This window comes from Arachis hypogaea, chromosome 1, assembly GCF_003086295.3.
Source record: "Arachis hypogaea cultivar Tifrunner chromosome 1, arahy.Tifrunner.gnm2.J5K5, whole genome shotgun sequence".
In the NCBI taxonomy this organism is placed as follows: Eukaryota; Viridiplantae; Streptophyta; class Magnoliopsida; order Fabales; family Fabaceae; genus Arachis; species Arachis hypogaea.
Window position 1 is genome coordinate 30,901,296 of NC_092036.1, and position 15,679 is coordinate 30,916,974.

The 15,679-nt window shown below is 36.9% G+C and overlaps 1 non-coding gene across 1 annotated transcript; it reads right to left on the bottom strand.

The window, feature by feature from the left end:
* Nucleotides 1-11,953: 11,953 nt before the first annotated feature.
* LOC112712744 (small nucleolar RNA R71) lies at nucleotides 11,954-12,057 on the bottom strand. The gene has a single exon (XR_003157896.1). It is a non-coding gene; the product is annotated as a small nucleolar RNA R71 (small nucleolar RNA).
* Between the last annotated feature and the right edge of the window lie 3,622 nt (nucleotides 12,058-15,679).

Here is a 15,679-nt window from a genome sequence, read left to right on the forward strand (position 1 = left end):
CTTTTATCCTATTTGATTTTCAGTTGCTTGGGGACAAGCAACAATTTAAGTTTGGTGTTGTGATGAGCGGATAATTTATACGCTTTTTGGCATTGTTTTTAGGTAGTTTTTAATAAGTTCAAGCTACTTTTAGGGATGTTTTCATTAGTTTTTATGTTAAATTCACATTTCTGGATTTTACTATGAGTTTGTGTGTTTTTCTGTGATTTCAGGTAAATTCTGGCTGAAATTGAGGGACTTGAGCAAAACTCTGAAAAAGGCTGACAAAAGGACTGCTGATGCTGTTGGAATCTGACCTCCCTGCACTCAAAATGGATTTTCTGGAGCTACAGAACTCCAATTGGCACGCTCTCAACGGCGTTGGAAAGTAGACATCCAGAGCTTTCCAGCAATATATAATAGTCCATACTTTGTTTGGAAATTGACGACGTAACTTGGCGTTGAACGCCAAGTACATGCTGCTGTCTGGAGTTAAACGCCAGAAAAACGTCATGATCCGGAGTTGAACGCCCAAAACACGTCATAACTTGGAGTTCAACTCCAAGAAAAGCCTCAGCTCGTGGATAGATCAAGCTCAGCCCAAGCATACACCAAGTGAGCCCCGGAAGTGGATTTATGCATCAATTACTTACTCATGTAAACCCTAGTAGCGAGTCTAGTATAAATAGGATAAGTTACTATTGTATTAGACATCTTTTGACAGTTTAATCTCTTGACTATTTAGCCTTTGATTATTCGGTCTCTTGATCACTCAAGGGGGCTGGCCATTCGGCCATGCCTGAACCTTTTACTTATGTATTTTCAACAGTGGAGTTTCTGCACACCATAGATTAAGGGTGTGGAGCTCTGCTGTACCTCAAGTTTCAATACAATCACTATTACTTTTTATTCAATTCTCTTTTATTCTTATTCCAAGATATACGTTATACTTAACTTGATGAATGTGATGATCCGTGACACTCATCATCATTCTCACCTATGAACGCACGTGACTGACAACCACTTCCGTTCTACCTTAGGCCGGGCGCATATCTCTTAGATTCCCCAACAGAATCTTCGTGGTATAAGCTAGATAGATGGCGGCATTCATGAGGATCCGGAAAGTCTAACCTTGTCTGTGGTATTCCGAGTAGGATCCTAGGAATCCGGAAAGTCTAACCTTGTCTGTGGTATTCCGAGTAGGATTCCGGTATTGAATGACTGTGACGAGCTTCAAACTCCTGAAGGCTGGGCGTTAGTGACAAACGCAAAAGAATCAATGGATTCTATTCCAACCTGATTGAGAACCGACAGATGATTAGCCGTGCTGTGACAGAGCATAGGAACGTTTTCACTGAGAGGACGGGATGTAGCCATCAACCAAGGGTGATGCCTCCAGACGATTAGCCGTGCAGTGACAGCGCATAGGATCATTTTCCCAAGAGGATTGAAAGTAGCCACCGCTGATGGTGATGCCCTACATACAGCTTGCCATGGAAAGGAGTAAGAATGATTGAAGGAAGAGTGAGTAGTGAAGTAGAGTTTCAAGAGGAGCACAGCATCTCCATACACCTATCTGAAATTCTCACTATTGATTTACATAAGTATTTCTATCCCTTTTTATTTTCTATTAATCATATTTGATTTTCTAAATTCCATAATTTTAACCTGCCTGAGATTTACAAGGTGACCATAGCTTGCTTCATACCAACAATCTCTGTGGGATCGACCCTTACTCGCGTAAGGTTTATTACTTGGACGACCCAGTGCACTTGCTGGTTAGTTGTGCGAAGTTGTGAAGAATGTATGTAAGCCATGGTATTGTGCACCAAGTTTTTGGAGCCATTACCGGGGATTATTCGAGTTGTGTGAAAGTATAAATCACAATTTCGTCCACCAATGTTGTTCACAATTAATTTGGTTAAAAACTCAATTGGAGGATTATAAATTAAAAATCAATAGTATACCTTTGTTTTGTGACAATATGAGTGCTATAAACATCTCAAAAAATCCTGTTTTGCACTCAAGAACCAAGCACATTGAGATCAAATATCATTTTATTAGAGAACATGTGAAAAAGGTTACTATTGATATTCAATTTATAAAATCTAAAGAACAAATTACAGACATTTTTACTAAACCCTTGTGTGAAGACAGATTCTGCTCTCTGAGAAATAGTTTGGGAATGATAGAATTAAATTCTATTGATAATTTATGAAAATTTTGATTCTGTTTGGTTTTGTCTCGTAGGAAAGCAGGAGACAAATTTTAGGTTGTGATGAACGGGCATTGGTACAGGGGGAGACTAAACTATTGTTAATTTTCTTGGGCCCAACCAAACCTCCTTGACACTACTCTGACCCATTTTTTTTAGTTCAATCTCATTAATCATACTTTTGGGAAGTTGTCTTATCAAATCTTGTAGGAAGAAGTTGTTGTCCAATCAAATCTTTATCCTTCCCTTATCCCTTGATTCTATGAGATAAACTTTTAGTTTTTAGTTTTAAAATCCTTCCTTGGTTAATAACCGCGCCTATTAATGAGTAATAACTCCCTCAATTCTCTCTCCACTTAGCATTAAATGCTTCCATAACCTCCCTCCTCTCACCACTCTATTCGGCTTCTCTCTTCATCTTCCCTCTCCATTCTCCATTCTTCATATCATGAAACAGAAAGTTGCCTCAAGAAGAAGTGACCGAATCCCTCTCACAAAAAAATCTCCATTTTCTTCCACCCCTCAAACTCACACTCACATCCATATTCACTCAACATCCTCCTCATCTCCACCCTCTCAATCCACCGAAGCCATGTGAAGAAAGGTCATAGCCCAGAAAACATCATCGCGCAAGAAGAAGGAACCTGCGGTTGAAGAAAAAGATGAGTCTCACACATCTCTACCTCATCCTCCACCTAAGAAAGCAACTCCTGGCCGTAGCTCTCAGAAGACAAAAGGTTACATGTTATGTAACACAAAAGAACCCCCTAATCTGGAATCCCTGGATTTCAAGAACAAATACGACAAAGGTCATTCTCATTTTGACCCAGGAAGGTTCAACTCTTGTGCATCTTATGAGTTTAACAAAGTTGTGTTGAAGAAACGTCACTTATGTGCTTCCTACATAGTGAACCTGGATTCTCTTGCTACCAAAGGAATCAACTTCCTCTCTCTTTTTGAGAATATGAAGTGGACTCCCCTGTTCAATATCCAGAAACCTGTATACCCTGCTTTGGTTCTGGAGTTTTATGCAAACATGAGGCTGATTGGTGGAGCAATTCATTCCTATGTGAAGCGGGTTTACATGACACTGAACAGAGAAACAATAAGCGCTACCCTGGGTTATGTTGATGAAGGGCCAGCAGCTTATATGTCAGAAAAATGGGACTCACAAGTGGGGGGTCACTCTCCAGATTGCTTTAAATCAAACCTGCGAGAAGTTTTCGGCTTTGGATGACACTGTTTTAACTCACAAAGCTCTCGGCCCAGAAAGAGCATTGTTGCACAGAATCATCACTCACATTCTGACTCCACAGAGTGGCTCATACAATAGAGTAATTGTTTTCGATACCTTGGTACTTTTTGCTGTTATTACTTCATCTCCTATTTCCTTTGCATATCTCATGATAAGGCATATGTGGGAATGTGTTAGAAGCACAAAAAAGGCTAACCTTCTCTATGGCATATTTTTTACCTGCATCTTCGAACATTTCAATATTGATTTACTTAATGAAGAAGTAGAGAATAAAGTTTCATCAATTAAGGGAGGAGGAGTTTCAGGTACTATGAAAGGCACCAAAGGAAAACAGTCAATGCCTTCTGACAGTGATCTTGAGAGCCGCCCAGCTGAGCCGTCCAAGGTGGCAGAATCGATCAAGGAGGTCCTCACTGAATTTTCTAACATGTCCAAACTGATGGTGCAATCTTACAAGGCCACTCGCAAGCAAGCATACGAAAATGAAAAAGTTTGGACAAAGTGCCAAGAAAGAGTGGGTCTGATGCTTCAAAATTTTGAGGAAGAGATGGGGGCTGCCGATAAAGATGATGAATCTGGATCTGAATACAATCTTTCTGATGATTAACTCATTTGTCTTTTGTTAAAACTCTGGTTCTGTTTGGTTTATTTTGGTACTTTGTTGACTGTTTGGATACTCTAGACCTCTGTTATTTTGTTAAACTCTTGGATATTTTGGCTTTGGTTATATCTGTGTGTGTTCCATTGTCACTCTTTTACAGGTTCCCCTTTGATGACAAAAGGGGGAGGAAAGCTGAAAAATTGAAAAGTTGAAAGAAACAGGGGCTGAAATCTTTTGTGATTCATGATCACCCCTGTGCAACAATTCCTTGTTCCAATGATTATGATCTGTTTTGTTGAAATGGTTGCTGAAATTTGGAACATAGTTATTTTTTGATAATCCCTTTAATGCTCTGATATGTGAATAAATGCTGGATAGTTTTTGTTTATGCTCTGATATGATTATGTTTTCCTTGCTATAAACTGATAATTATTTTGCTCTAATATGATGGCTGGAAAATGTTATGCATTTAATCAAATATTTTGGCAGCAGTTTTTGTGGAATTATCAAATGATTTTCTCTATTTATGTACTATGTACTCAAAATATTTTTGATTGTCATTGAGCAGAAAATTATTTATATGATAATTAATTAGTTTGTTTATCACTCTACTTCTGCTCATAATCAAGCTATTCAACATTTCAAATATTTCATATGTTGAATACCTAGTTGCCTTAAGCTTGATTTTAAAAGTTACAGGTAAAGCTTCTCTTGGTAAAATGGCATATATTTAGGGGGAGCCATGTAACAAATGGAAAAGGAAATGAATCCTAATCTTCAAAGGGAGTACTCTAATCTTTGATTTATTTCCATTTTAATTTTTAATAATGTTTGTCATTGATAAACTACTATTTTATGGTTTATCTTGTGCTTAATTGAGTGGATTTTATCAATCTTTCATACACTTATTCATACTAATTGTATGAGTTTACGTTTCCCTTCCTGATTTTGTGCTATGATAGAAAACATGCTTTTTTGGACCTTAAAATTGCTATGTTTAATCCTCTCTTATTACCATTCGATGCCGTGATTTGTGTGTTGAGTACTTTCAGGTTTTATAGGGCAGGAATGACTTAAAGGATGGAAAGAAAACATACCAAAATGGAAGGAAAGCACAAATTGGAGTTTTGGAGAAACTGGCAGCGACGCGTCCGCATGGACGACGCGAACGCGTGCTTTGCATAAATTAGCATCGACGTGAGCACATGGACGACGCGAACGCGTGGCGTGCAAAACACAACTGACACGAACGCATGACTGGAAGGTATGAAAACTGGAAGTCCTATCCTAGTTATCCTTATCAATGGTGATGAGAAATATATTTTTGCTACCACTCAATCAACCTCTAACTATGAAGGTGAGTTAAGTGGACAAATTAATTTAATACCTAAAGTCCTAGTCAACTCCTTAAGGAAAGACTAGAGTTATAGGAATCTAAATTAATCAGCAAGAACAATAATTATCAATCACGATGAGTTTGACAACTCAAGAGTCACCAATTAATCAACCAAAGCCAATAGTAAATAATCTAAATTATAAATAGGGAAAAGCAATCATGAGTCTAAAATACCTCAAATTATATTAAGAAAATCATAACATGAATAGTCATTAAACAAATAAAAGAGAAAATAAATAAAAAGAACATTGAACCTGAGATGAAGAAGAAATATTCCTAATCCTAAAAATCCTAAGAGAGAGGAGAGAACCTTTCTCTCTAAAAACTACATCTAAATTATCAAAAGTCTGTTGTCTGATGTATCTCGTGTATTATGAATGGATGGATTCCTCCATTTATAACCCTTTAATCTGTGTTTTCTGGGCTTGGATCTGGGCCAAAAAGGGCCCAGAAGTCGCTGGAACAAACTTCTGCAAATTCTGCAGATCGCACACGACACGCAGTCGTGTCATCTGGAGTTTTGCTCTTCCACGCGGTCGCGTCAGTCATGCGTCCGCATCAGTTGTGTTTCGCATGCCACGCGTTCGCATCGTCCATGCGGACGCATCGCTGCCAGTTTCTCCAAAACTCCAATTTGTGCTTTTTTTTTCCCATTTTTGTATGTTTCCTTTCCATCCTTTAAGTCATTCCTGCCCTATAAAATTTGAAAGTACTCAACACACAAATCACGACATCAAATGGTAATAAAGGATAATTGAATTTGATTATTTTAAAGCATAAGAAACATGTTTTCTCATATGTCATATCATAAGGAAGGAATTGCAAAACCATGCAAATTCATATGAATAAGTAGGTGACGAGTTGATAAAATCATTTAATTTAAGCATAAGATTTATCTTGAAATAGTGGTTTATCAACCTCTCCACACTTAAACAATAGCATGTCCTCATGCTAAATCCAAGAAAAAAGAGTAAAGGTAAAATGGTGGAATCACATGCAATGCAATCTACTCTAAATGCAACTACCTAAATGAATCATGCAATTCTAATTTGTTATTCACTTGTATATAAAACTTACATATAGTTAAATTAATTCACATTCTCAAGGAATCATATATGCATAGCCAACCTTAGATAATGTTAAAGCACTTTTACAATTGAGATGGGTAAAAATTTTTCAAACTTGCAAGACAATTAACAATTGAGGCAGATATATATGGTGATGAGCTATTGAACCCTCACTGGATTTTGTGTTTACTCTCTAGTCACTCAGTGTTTATGGGGTTAATCACTCTATTCTTCTTTTTATCCTTACTTTCTATAACTTTGTTCTTTATCTAACCAATCAACAATTATAGAATACAGACATACAAAAATCATAAGGTCTTTTCCAAGGTTGTAATGGGGCCAAGGTAGAGGTAAGGGTATATGTATAAGGCTAAGTGAGCCAATAAGTGAATCCTTGATTAGTCTAAGATCTCACCTAACACACATATTTTTGTAATTTAAAGCTTTTCAACCTATTTGCCCACAGTTTTCTCACTTTGTATTGCAAACTCATGCATTGATTTTAATTTTATCCCATGTGCATTGATTCTTTTTATTTTGTAACTGGAGAATTTCTTTGTGTCCCCTTAATTAAATACCGAAAATAGAAACCCTTTTTTTGAAACTACACATGGTAATTCAATTGATTTCACATGAGCATGCTTCCCGAAATTTTTTTTATTTTGAATATTTTTATTTTTTTAAACTTTCTACCTTTGTTCCTATCATCCATGTTCCCATAAAGTTCCCCTCACTTAAATTATACACAATACCTTATCTTAAGCTAACCAAGGATTCAACTTGAGATTCATATTTTGTTTTTCTACTTAAGGTTAGTAATGTGGTTTACAGAAAAAGAGGGGATTAACAAGCTCGAGGGGGCTAACAAGGGTGATGTAAAAGGTAGGCTAATTTGGGATAAGTGAGGAAAAATTCAAATGATGGCCTCAATCACTTTCTTAGTATGTATCTATATTCTATAATCGGACATATAGATTAAAGCAAAGCAAAGAACATCAGAATAAAAAAGAAGGGCGAAGCACACAGGAATAAAAATTATGCTTTGAATGTAACCATACAATTAAGCTCAAAATTCTCAGGCTGTGTGTTCTCTAGCTCAAAAATATCATATATCAGTTATACATGTCATGCAAGTAGAAATTAAGAGTTCCTATTATTCTCAATGTAAAATTTATTTGGGTGGCTTTAAAGTTTTAGTGTTCCTCCTTGATGAAATGTTGTTAACTAACTAACATATAATGCTATATATACAAGGGGTGTGGATTGTTTTGATTCTGTTAAAGTATCTAGCTTACTTCCTTTTTATTTTCAATTTAAACCAAACTTATCATATGTGATGAGCGGATAATTTATACACTTTTTGGCATTATTTTTAGGTAGTTTTTAGTATGATCTAGTTACTTTTAGGGATGTTTTCATTAGTTTATATGCTAAATTCACATTTATGGACTTTACTATGAGTTTGTGTATTTTTCTGTGGTTTCAGGTATTTTCTGGCTGAAATTGAGGGACCTGAGCAAAACTCTGATAAAAGGCTGACAAAGGACTGCTGATGCTATTGGATTCTGACCTCTCTGCACTCGAAATATATTTTCTGGATCTACAAAACTCCAAATGGCGCGATGTCAACGGAGTTGAAAAGTAGACATCTAGAGCTTTCCAGCAATATATAATACTCTATACTTTATTTGAGATTAGATGATGTAAACTGGCGCTCAACGCCAGTTCCAAGCTACATTCTGGAGTCAAACGCCAGAAACACATCACGAACCAGAGTTGAACGTCAAAAACACGTTACAACTTGGCGTTCAACTCCAAAAGAAGCCTCAGCTCGTGCAAAGCTCAAGCTCAGCCCAAGCACACACCAAGTGGGCCCCAGAAGTGGATTTCTGCATCAATTACTTACTTATGTAAACCCTAGTAGCTAGTCTAGTATAAATAGGACATTTTACTATTGTATTTGACATCTTGGTTCCATATCTGGATTTTTTACATCTTGGTTTTCATTTTGGGGGCTGGCCATTCAGCCATTCCTGAACCTTGATCACTTATGTATTTTCAACGGTGGAGTTTCTACACACCATAGATTAAGGGTGTGGAGTTCTGCTGTACCTCAAGTTTTAATGCAATTTCTACTATTTTCTATTCAATTCGATTTATTCCTATTCTAAGATACCATTCGTACTTCAACCTGATGGATGTGATGATCCGTGACACTCATCATCATTCATCCTTATGAACGCGTGCCTGACAACCACTTCCGTTCTACAAGCGAGAGCTAGAGTGTGTATCTCTTGGATTCCTGATGCACGACGCATGGTTTCCCCTCGACTGACAACCGAGCCTTCCATTCCATGAGATCAGAGTCTTCGTGGTATAAGCTAGAATTGATGGCGGCATTCATGAGAATCCGGAAAGTCTAAACCTTGTCTGTGGTATTCCGAGTAGGATTCTGGGATTGAATGACTGTGACGAGCTTCAAACTCACGATTGTTGGGCGTGATGACAAACGCAAAAGAATCAATGGATTCTATTCCGACATGATCGAGAACCGACAGATGATTAGCCGTGCCGTGACATAGCATTTGGACCTTTTTCACTGAGAGGATGTGATGTAGCCATTGACAATGGTGATGCCCTACATATAGCTTGCCATGGAAAAGAATAAGAAGGATTGGAAGAAAGCAGTAGGAAAGCAGAGATTTAACAGGAACAAGCATCTCTTTGCACTTATTTGAAATTCTCACCAATGATCTACATAAGTTCTTCTATCTTTATTTTCTGTTTATTTATTATTATTATTCGAAAACTCCATAACCATTTATTATCTGCCTCACTGAGATTTACAAGATGACCATAGCTTGCTTCATACCAACAATCTCTGTGGGATCGACCCTTACTTGCGTAAGGTATTACTTGGACGACCCAGTACACTTGCTGGTTAGTTGTGCGGAGTTGTGACAAAGTGTGATTCACGTTTGAGAGCACCAAGTCTTTGGAGCTATTGTTGATGATCACAATTTCACCTATCAAGTTTTTGGCGCCGTTGCCGGGGATTGTTCGAGTTTGGACAACTAACGGTTCATCTTGTTGCTCAGATTAGGTAATTTTCTTTTTATTTTATTTTCAAAATGTTTTCAAAAATAAATAAATAAATAAATAAATATTTTTCAAAATTTTCCCCTTTGTTTTCGAAAATTATTCCAAAATTTTTAAGAATAAATTCTAGAGTTTCATTGTAACATGTTGAAGCCTGGCTGGCTGTAAAGCCATATCCAAATTCTTTTGGATTAAGGCTTTCACTTGTCAACATAAAGGGTATGTATATGGAGTTGGATGAAGTATCAGCTGTTGCATGCCTGATTTATATCCTAAAGCTAGCTGGCTATTAAGCCATGCCCAACCCTTGGATTGGAGCTTTAGGCTAACATTGAAAGATTCCTAGAATTCTTATTAAAAATTTTGAATTTCTTATTTTCTTTTTCCTATATGTTTTTCAAAAAAAATCAAAAGAAAATACAAAAAAATAATAAAATCATAAAAACCAAAAATATTTTTTGTTTCTTGTTTGAGTCTTGAGTCAATTTTTAAGTTTGGTGTCAATTGCATGTTTTTAAATTTTATGCATTATTTTTCGAAAATTCATGCATTCATAGTGTTCTTCATGATCTTCAAGTTGTTCTTGGTAAGTCTTCTTGTTTGATCTTGATGTTTTCTTGTTTTGTGTCTTTTATTATTTTTCATGTGCATTTTTGCATTCATAGTGTCTAAGCATTAAAGAATTCTAAGTTTGGTGTCTTGCATGTTTTTTTTGCATAAAATTTTTTTCAAAATTATGTTCTTAATGTTCATCATGATCTTCAAAGTGTTCTTGGTGTTCATCTTGACATTCATAGTGTTCTTGCATGCATTGAGTGTTTTGATCCAAAATTTTCATGTTTTGGGTCATATTTGTGTTTTTCTCTCTCCTCATTAAAAATTCAAAAAAAAATATCTTTTCCTTATTTCTTTCAAAATTTCAAAAATTTGAGTTGACTTAGTCAAAAATTTTTAAAACTTAGCTATTTCTTATAAGTCAAGTCAAATTTTCAATTTTAAAAATCTTATCTTTTCAAAAACGTTTTCAAAAATCAAATCTTTTTCTTTTTTTATGATTTTTCAAAAATTTGAAAACATTTTTCAAAATCTTTTTCTTAATTTTATTTCAAATTTCGAAACTTAACTAACAAGTAATGTGATTGATTCAAAAATTTGAAGTTTGTTACTTTTTTATTAAGAAAGGTTCAATCTTTAAATTCTAGAATCATATCTTTTAGTTTCTTGTTAGTCAAGTAATCAATTTTAATTTTAAAAAATTAAATCTTTTTCAATCATATCTTTTTAATCATATCTTTTTATCATATCTTTTTAAATCATATCTTTTTCAAAAATTTAATTTCAAAATATCTTATCTAACTTCTTATCTTATCTTTTCAAAATTGATTTTAATATCTTTTTCAACTAGCTAATTAACTTTTTATTTGTTCCTTATCTTTTTCAAAACCACCTAACTAATTCTCCTTCTCTAATTTTCGAAAATCACTTTCCTCTTTTTCGAAATTTTCTTAATTAACTAATTGTTTTAAATTTTAATTTTAATTTTATTTCACCTTTAATTTTCAAAAATCCTTAACTCCTTTTCAAAAATTATTTTCGAAAACTTCTCTCTCTCATCTTATTCTATTTATTTATTCATTCACTAACACTTCTCTCCATCTCAAATCTCTGCTCCTATCTTCACCCTTGTGTTTGGATTATTCATTCTTCTTCACTCTTATTCCCTTTCTTCTTCTACTAATATAAAGGAATCTCTATACTGTGACATAGAGGATTCCTCTTCCTTTTCCGTTCTCTTCTCTTTCATATGAGCAGGAACAAGGAAAAAGACATTCTTGTTGAAGCTGAACCTGAACCTGAAAGGACTCTGAAGAGGAAACTAAGAGAAGCTAAATTACAACAATCTAGAGACAACCTTATTGAGATTTTCGTACAAGAAAAGGAGATGGCAGCCGAACCCAACAACAATAATGCAAGGAGGATGCTTGGTGATTATACTACACCTACTTTCAAGTTTGATGGAAGAAGCATATCAATTCCTGCCATTGGAGCAAACAATTTTGAGCTGAAACCTCAACTAGTTGCTCTAATACAACAGAACTGCAAGTTTCATGGAGTTCCATCAGAAGATCCCTACTAGTTTTTAACTGAGTTCTTGCAGATCTGTGAGACTGTTAAGACTAATAGAGTAGATCCTGAAGTCTACAGGCTCATGCTTTTCCCTTTTGCTGTAAGAGACAGAGCTAGAACATGGTTGGACTCACAACCTAAGGATAGCCTGGACTCTTGGGATAAGCTGGTCACGGCCTTCTTGGTTAAGTTCTTTCCTCCTCAGAAGCTGAGCAAGCTTAGAGTGGATGTTCAGACCTTCAAACAAAAAGATGGTGAATCCCTCTATGAAGCTTGGGAAAGATACAAGCAGATGACCAAAAGGTGTCCTTCTGACATGTTTTCAGAATGGACCATGATAGATATATTCTATTATGGTTTGTCTGAGTTCTCTAAGATGTCACTGGACCATTCTGCAGGTGGATCGATTCACCTAAAGAAGACGCCTGCAAAAGCTCAGGAACTTATTGAAATGGTTGCAAATAACCAATTCATGTACACTTCTGAGAGGAATTCCATGAATAATGGGATGCCTCAGAGGAAGGGAGTTCTTGAAATTGATGCTCTGAATGCCATATTGGCTCAGAATAAAGTGTTGACTCAGCAAGTCCACATGATTTCTCAAAGTCTGAATGGATGGCAAAATGCATCCAACAGTACTAAAGAGGCATCTTCTGAAGAAAAAGCTTATGATCCTGAGAACGCTGCAATGGCAGAGGTAAATTACATGGGTGAACCTTATGGAAACACCTATAATTCATCATGGAGAAATCATCCAAATTTCTCATGGAAGGATCAACAAAAGCCTCAACAAGGCTTTAGTAATGGTGGAAGAAATAGGTTCAGCAATAGCAAACCTTTTCCATCATCTACACAGCAACAGACAGAGAATTCTGAGCAGAGCACCTCTAACTTAGCAAACATAGTCTCTAATCTGTCTAAGGCCACTTTAAGTTTCATGAGTGAAACAAGGTCCTCCATTAGAAGTTTGGAGGCACAAGTGTGCCAGCTGAGTAAGAAAGTCACTGAAACTCCTCCTAGTACTCTCCCAAGCAATACTGAAGAGAATCCAAAAAGAGAGTGCAAGGCTATTGACATAGTCAACATGGCCAAACCTAGAGAGGAAGGAGAGGATGTGAATCCCAAGGAGGAATACCTCATGGGACGTCCCTCAGGCAAGAAGGAGTTCCCTATTGAGGACCTAAAGGAATCTGAGGCTCTTATAGAGACCATAGAGATTCCATTAAACCTTCTTCTGCCATTCATGAGCTCTGAAGACTATTCTTCCTCTGAAGAGGATGAAGATGTAACTGGAGAGCAAGTTGCTCAATATCTAGGAGCTATCATGAAGCTGAATGCCAAATTGTTTGGTAATGAGACTTGGGAAGGTGAACCTCCATTGTTCATTAGTGAACTAGATACATGGGTTCAGCAAACTTTACCTCAAAAGAGACAAGATCCTGGTAAATTCTTAATACCCTGTACCATTGGCACCATGACCTTTGACAAGGCTCTGTGTGACCTATGGTCAGGCATAAATCTTATGCCACTCCCTGTAATGGAGAAGCTAGGGATCATTGAGGTACAGCCTGCCATATTCTCATTACAAATGGCAGACAAGTCAGTAAGACAAGCTTATGGATTGGTAGAGGACGTGTTAGTAAAGGTTGAAGGCCTTTACATCCCTGCTGATTTCATAATCTTAGACACTAGGAAGGAGAAGGATGAATGCATCATCCTTGGAAGACCTTTCCTAGCCATAGCAGGAGCTGTGATAGATGTTAACAGAGGAGAATTAGTCCTTCAATTGAATGGGGACTACCTTGTGTTTAAGACCCAAGGTTATCCTTCTGTAAACATGGAAAAGAGACACGATAAGCTCTCTCAATACAGAGTCAAACAAAGCCCCCACAATCAAATTCTAAGTTTGGTGTTGGGAGGCCACAGCCAAACTCTAGGTTTGGTGTTGAATCCCCACGTCCAAACTCTAAGTTTGGTGTTGGGAGTCTACAACATTGACCTGATTACCTGTGTGGCTCCATGAGAGCCCACTGTCAAGCTAATGACATTAAAGGAGCGCTTATTGGGAGGCAACCCAATTTTTATTTATCCAATTTTATTTTTATTTTATTGTTCTTTTGTGTTTTATTAAGTTCATGATCATGTGGAGTCACAAAAAAATTACTAAAATTAAAAACAGAATAAAAAATAGCAGAAGAAAAAGCACACTTTGGAAGAAGGGCTTACTGGCGTTTAAACGTCAGTAAAGAGCATCTGGCTGGCGTTCAACGCCAGAACAGAGCATGGATCTGGCGTTGAACACCAGAAACAAGAAACATCCTGGCGTTCAAATGCCAGGAACACACCCTGAGGAAAACTGGCGCTGAACGCCAGAAACAAATCCATCTACCCTTCCCCATAGACCTCACCTAACTTCAAAATTCAAAATCTAGCTTTTTTGTTTTTCCATAACCACCGATGGCACCTAAGGCCGGAGAAACCTCTAGAAAAGGGAAAGGGAAGACAAAATCTTCCACCTCCGAGCATAGGAGATGGAGAGATTTATCTCCAAAGCCCATCAAGACCACTTCTATGATGTTGTGGCCAAAAAGAAGGTGATCCCTGAAGTCCCTTTCAAGCTCAAGAAAAATGAGTATCCGGAGATCTGACATGAGATCCAAAGAAGAGGTTGGGAAGTTCTGACCAACCCCATTCAACAAGTCAGAATTCTAATGGTTCAAGAGTTCTATGCCAATGCATGGATCACTAGGAAGCATGATCAAAGTATGAATCCGAACCCAAAGAATTATCTTACAATGGTTCGGGGGAAATACTTAGATTTTAATCCGAAAAATGTGAGGTTGGCATTCAACTTACCCATGATGCAAGGAGATGAACGCCCCTACACTAGAAGGGTCAACTTTGATCAAAGGTTGGACCAAGTCCTCATGGACATATGTGTGGAAGGAGCTTAATGGAAAAGAGACTCAAGAGGCAAGCCAATTTAATTGAGAAGACTGAACCTTAAGCCTGTGGCTAGAGGATGGTTGGAGTTCATCCAACGCTCCATCATCCCTACTAGCAACCGATCCGAAGTTACTGTGGATCGGGCCATCATGATTCATAGCATCATGATTGGAGAGGAAGTAGAAGTTCATGAAGTCATCTTCCTTGAATTCTACAAAATAGCCGAAAAGTCCTCCACCATGGCAAGGCTAGCTTTTCCTCATCTTATTTGTCATCTATGTTACTCAGCTGGAGTTATCATAGAAGGAGACATCTCCATTGAGGAGGATAAGCCCATCACTAGGAAAAGGATGGAGCAAACAAGAGAGCCCACTCATGGATCCCAAGAGACGCATGAGGAAGCTCATCACCAAGAAATCCCGGAGATGCCTCAAGGGATGCACTTTCCTCCCAACAACCATTGGGAACAACTCAACAATTCTCTAGAAGACTTGAGTTATAACATGGATCAATTAAGGGTGGAACATCAAGAGCACTCCATCATTCTCCATGAGATTAGAGAAGATCAAAGAGCAATGAGGGAGGAGCAACAAAGGCAAGGAAGAGACATAGAATAGCTCAAGGACATCATTGGTCCTTCAAGAAGAAGACGCCACTAAGGTGGACTCACTCCTTGTTCTTATTTCACTGTTTTTCGGTTTTTATGCTATATGTTTATCTATGTTTTGTGTCTTTACTTCATGATCATTAGTGTTTAGTGTCTATGTCTTAAGCTATGAATAATTCCATGAATCCTTCACCTATCTTAAATGAAAAATGTTTCTAATTCAAAAGAACAAGAAGTACATGAGTTTTGAATTTATCCTTGAATTTAGTTTAATTATATTGATGTGGTGACAATACTTTTTGTTTTCTGAATGAATGCTTGAACATTGCATATTTTTGATCTTGTTGTTTATGAATGTTAAAATTGTTGGCTCTTGAAAGAATGATG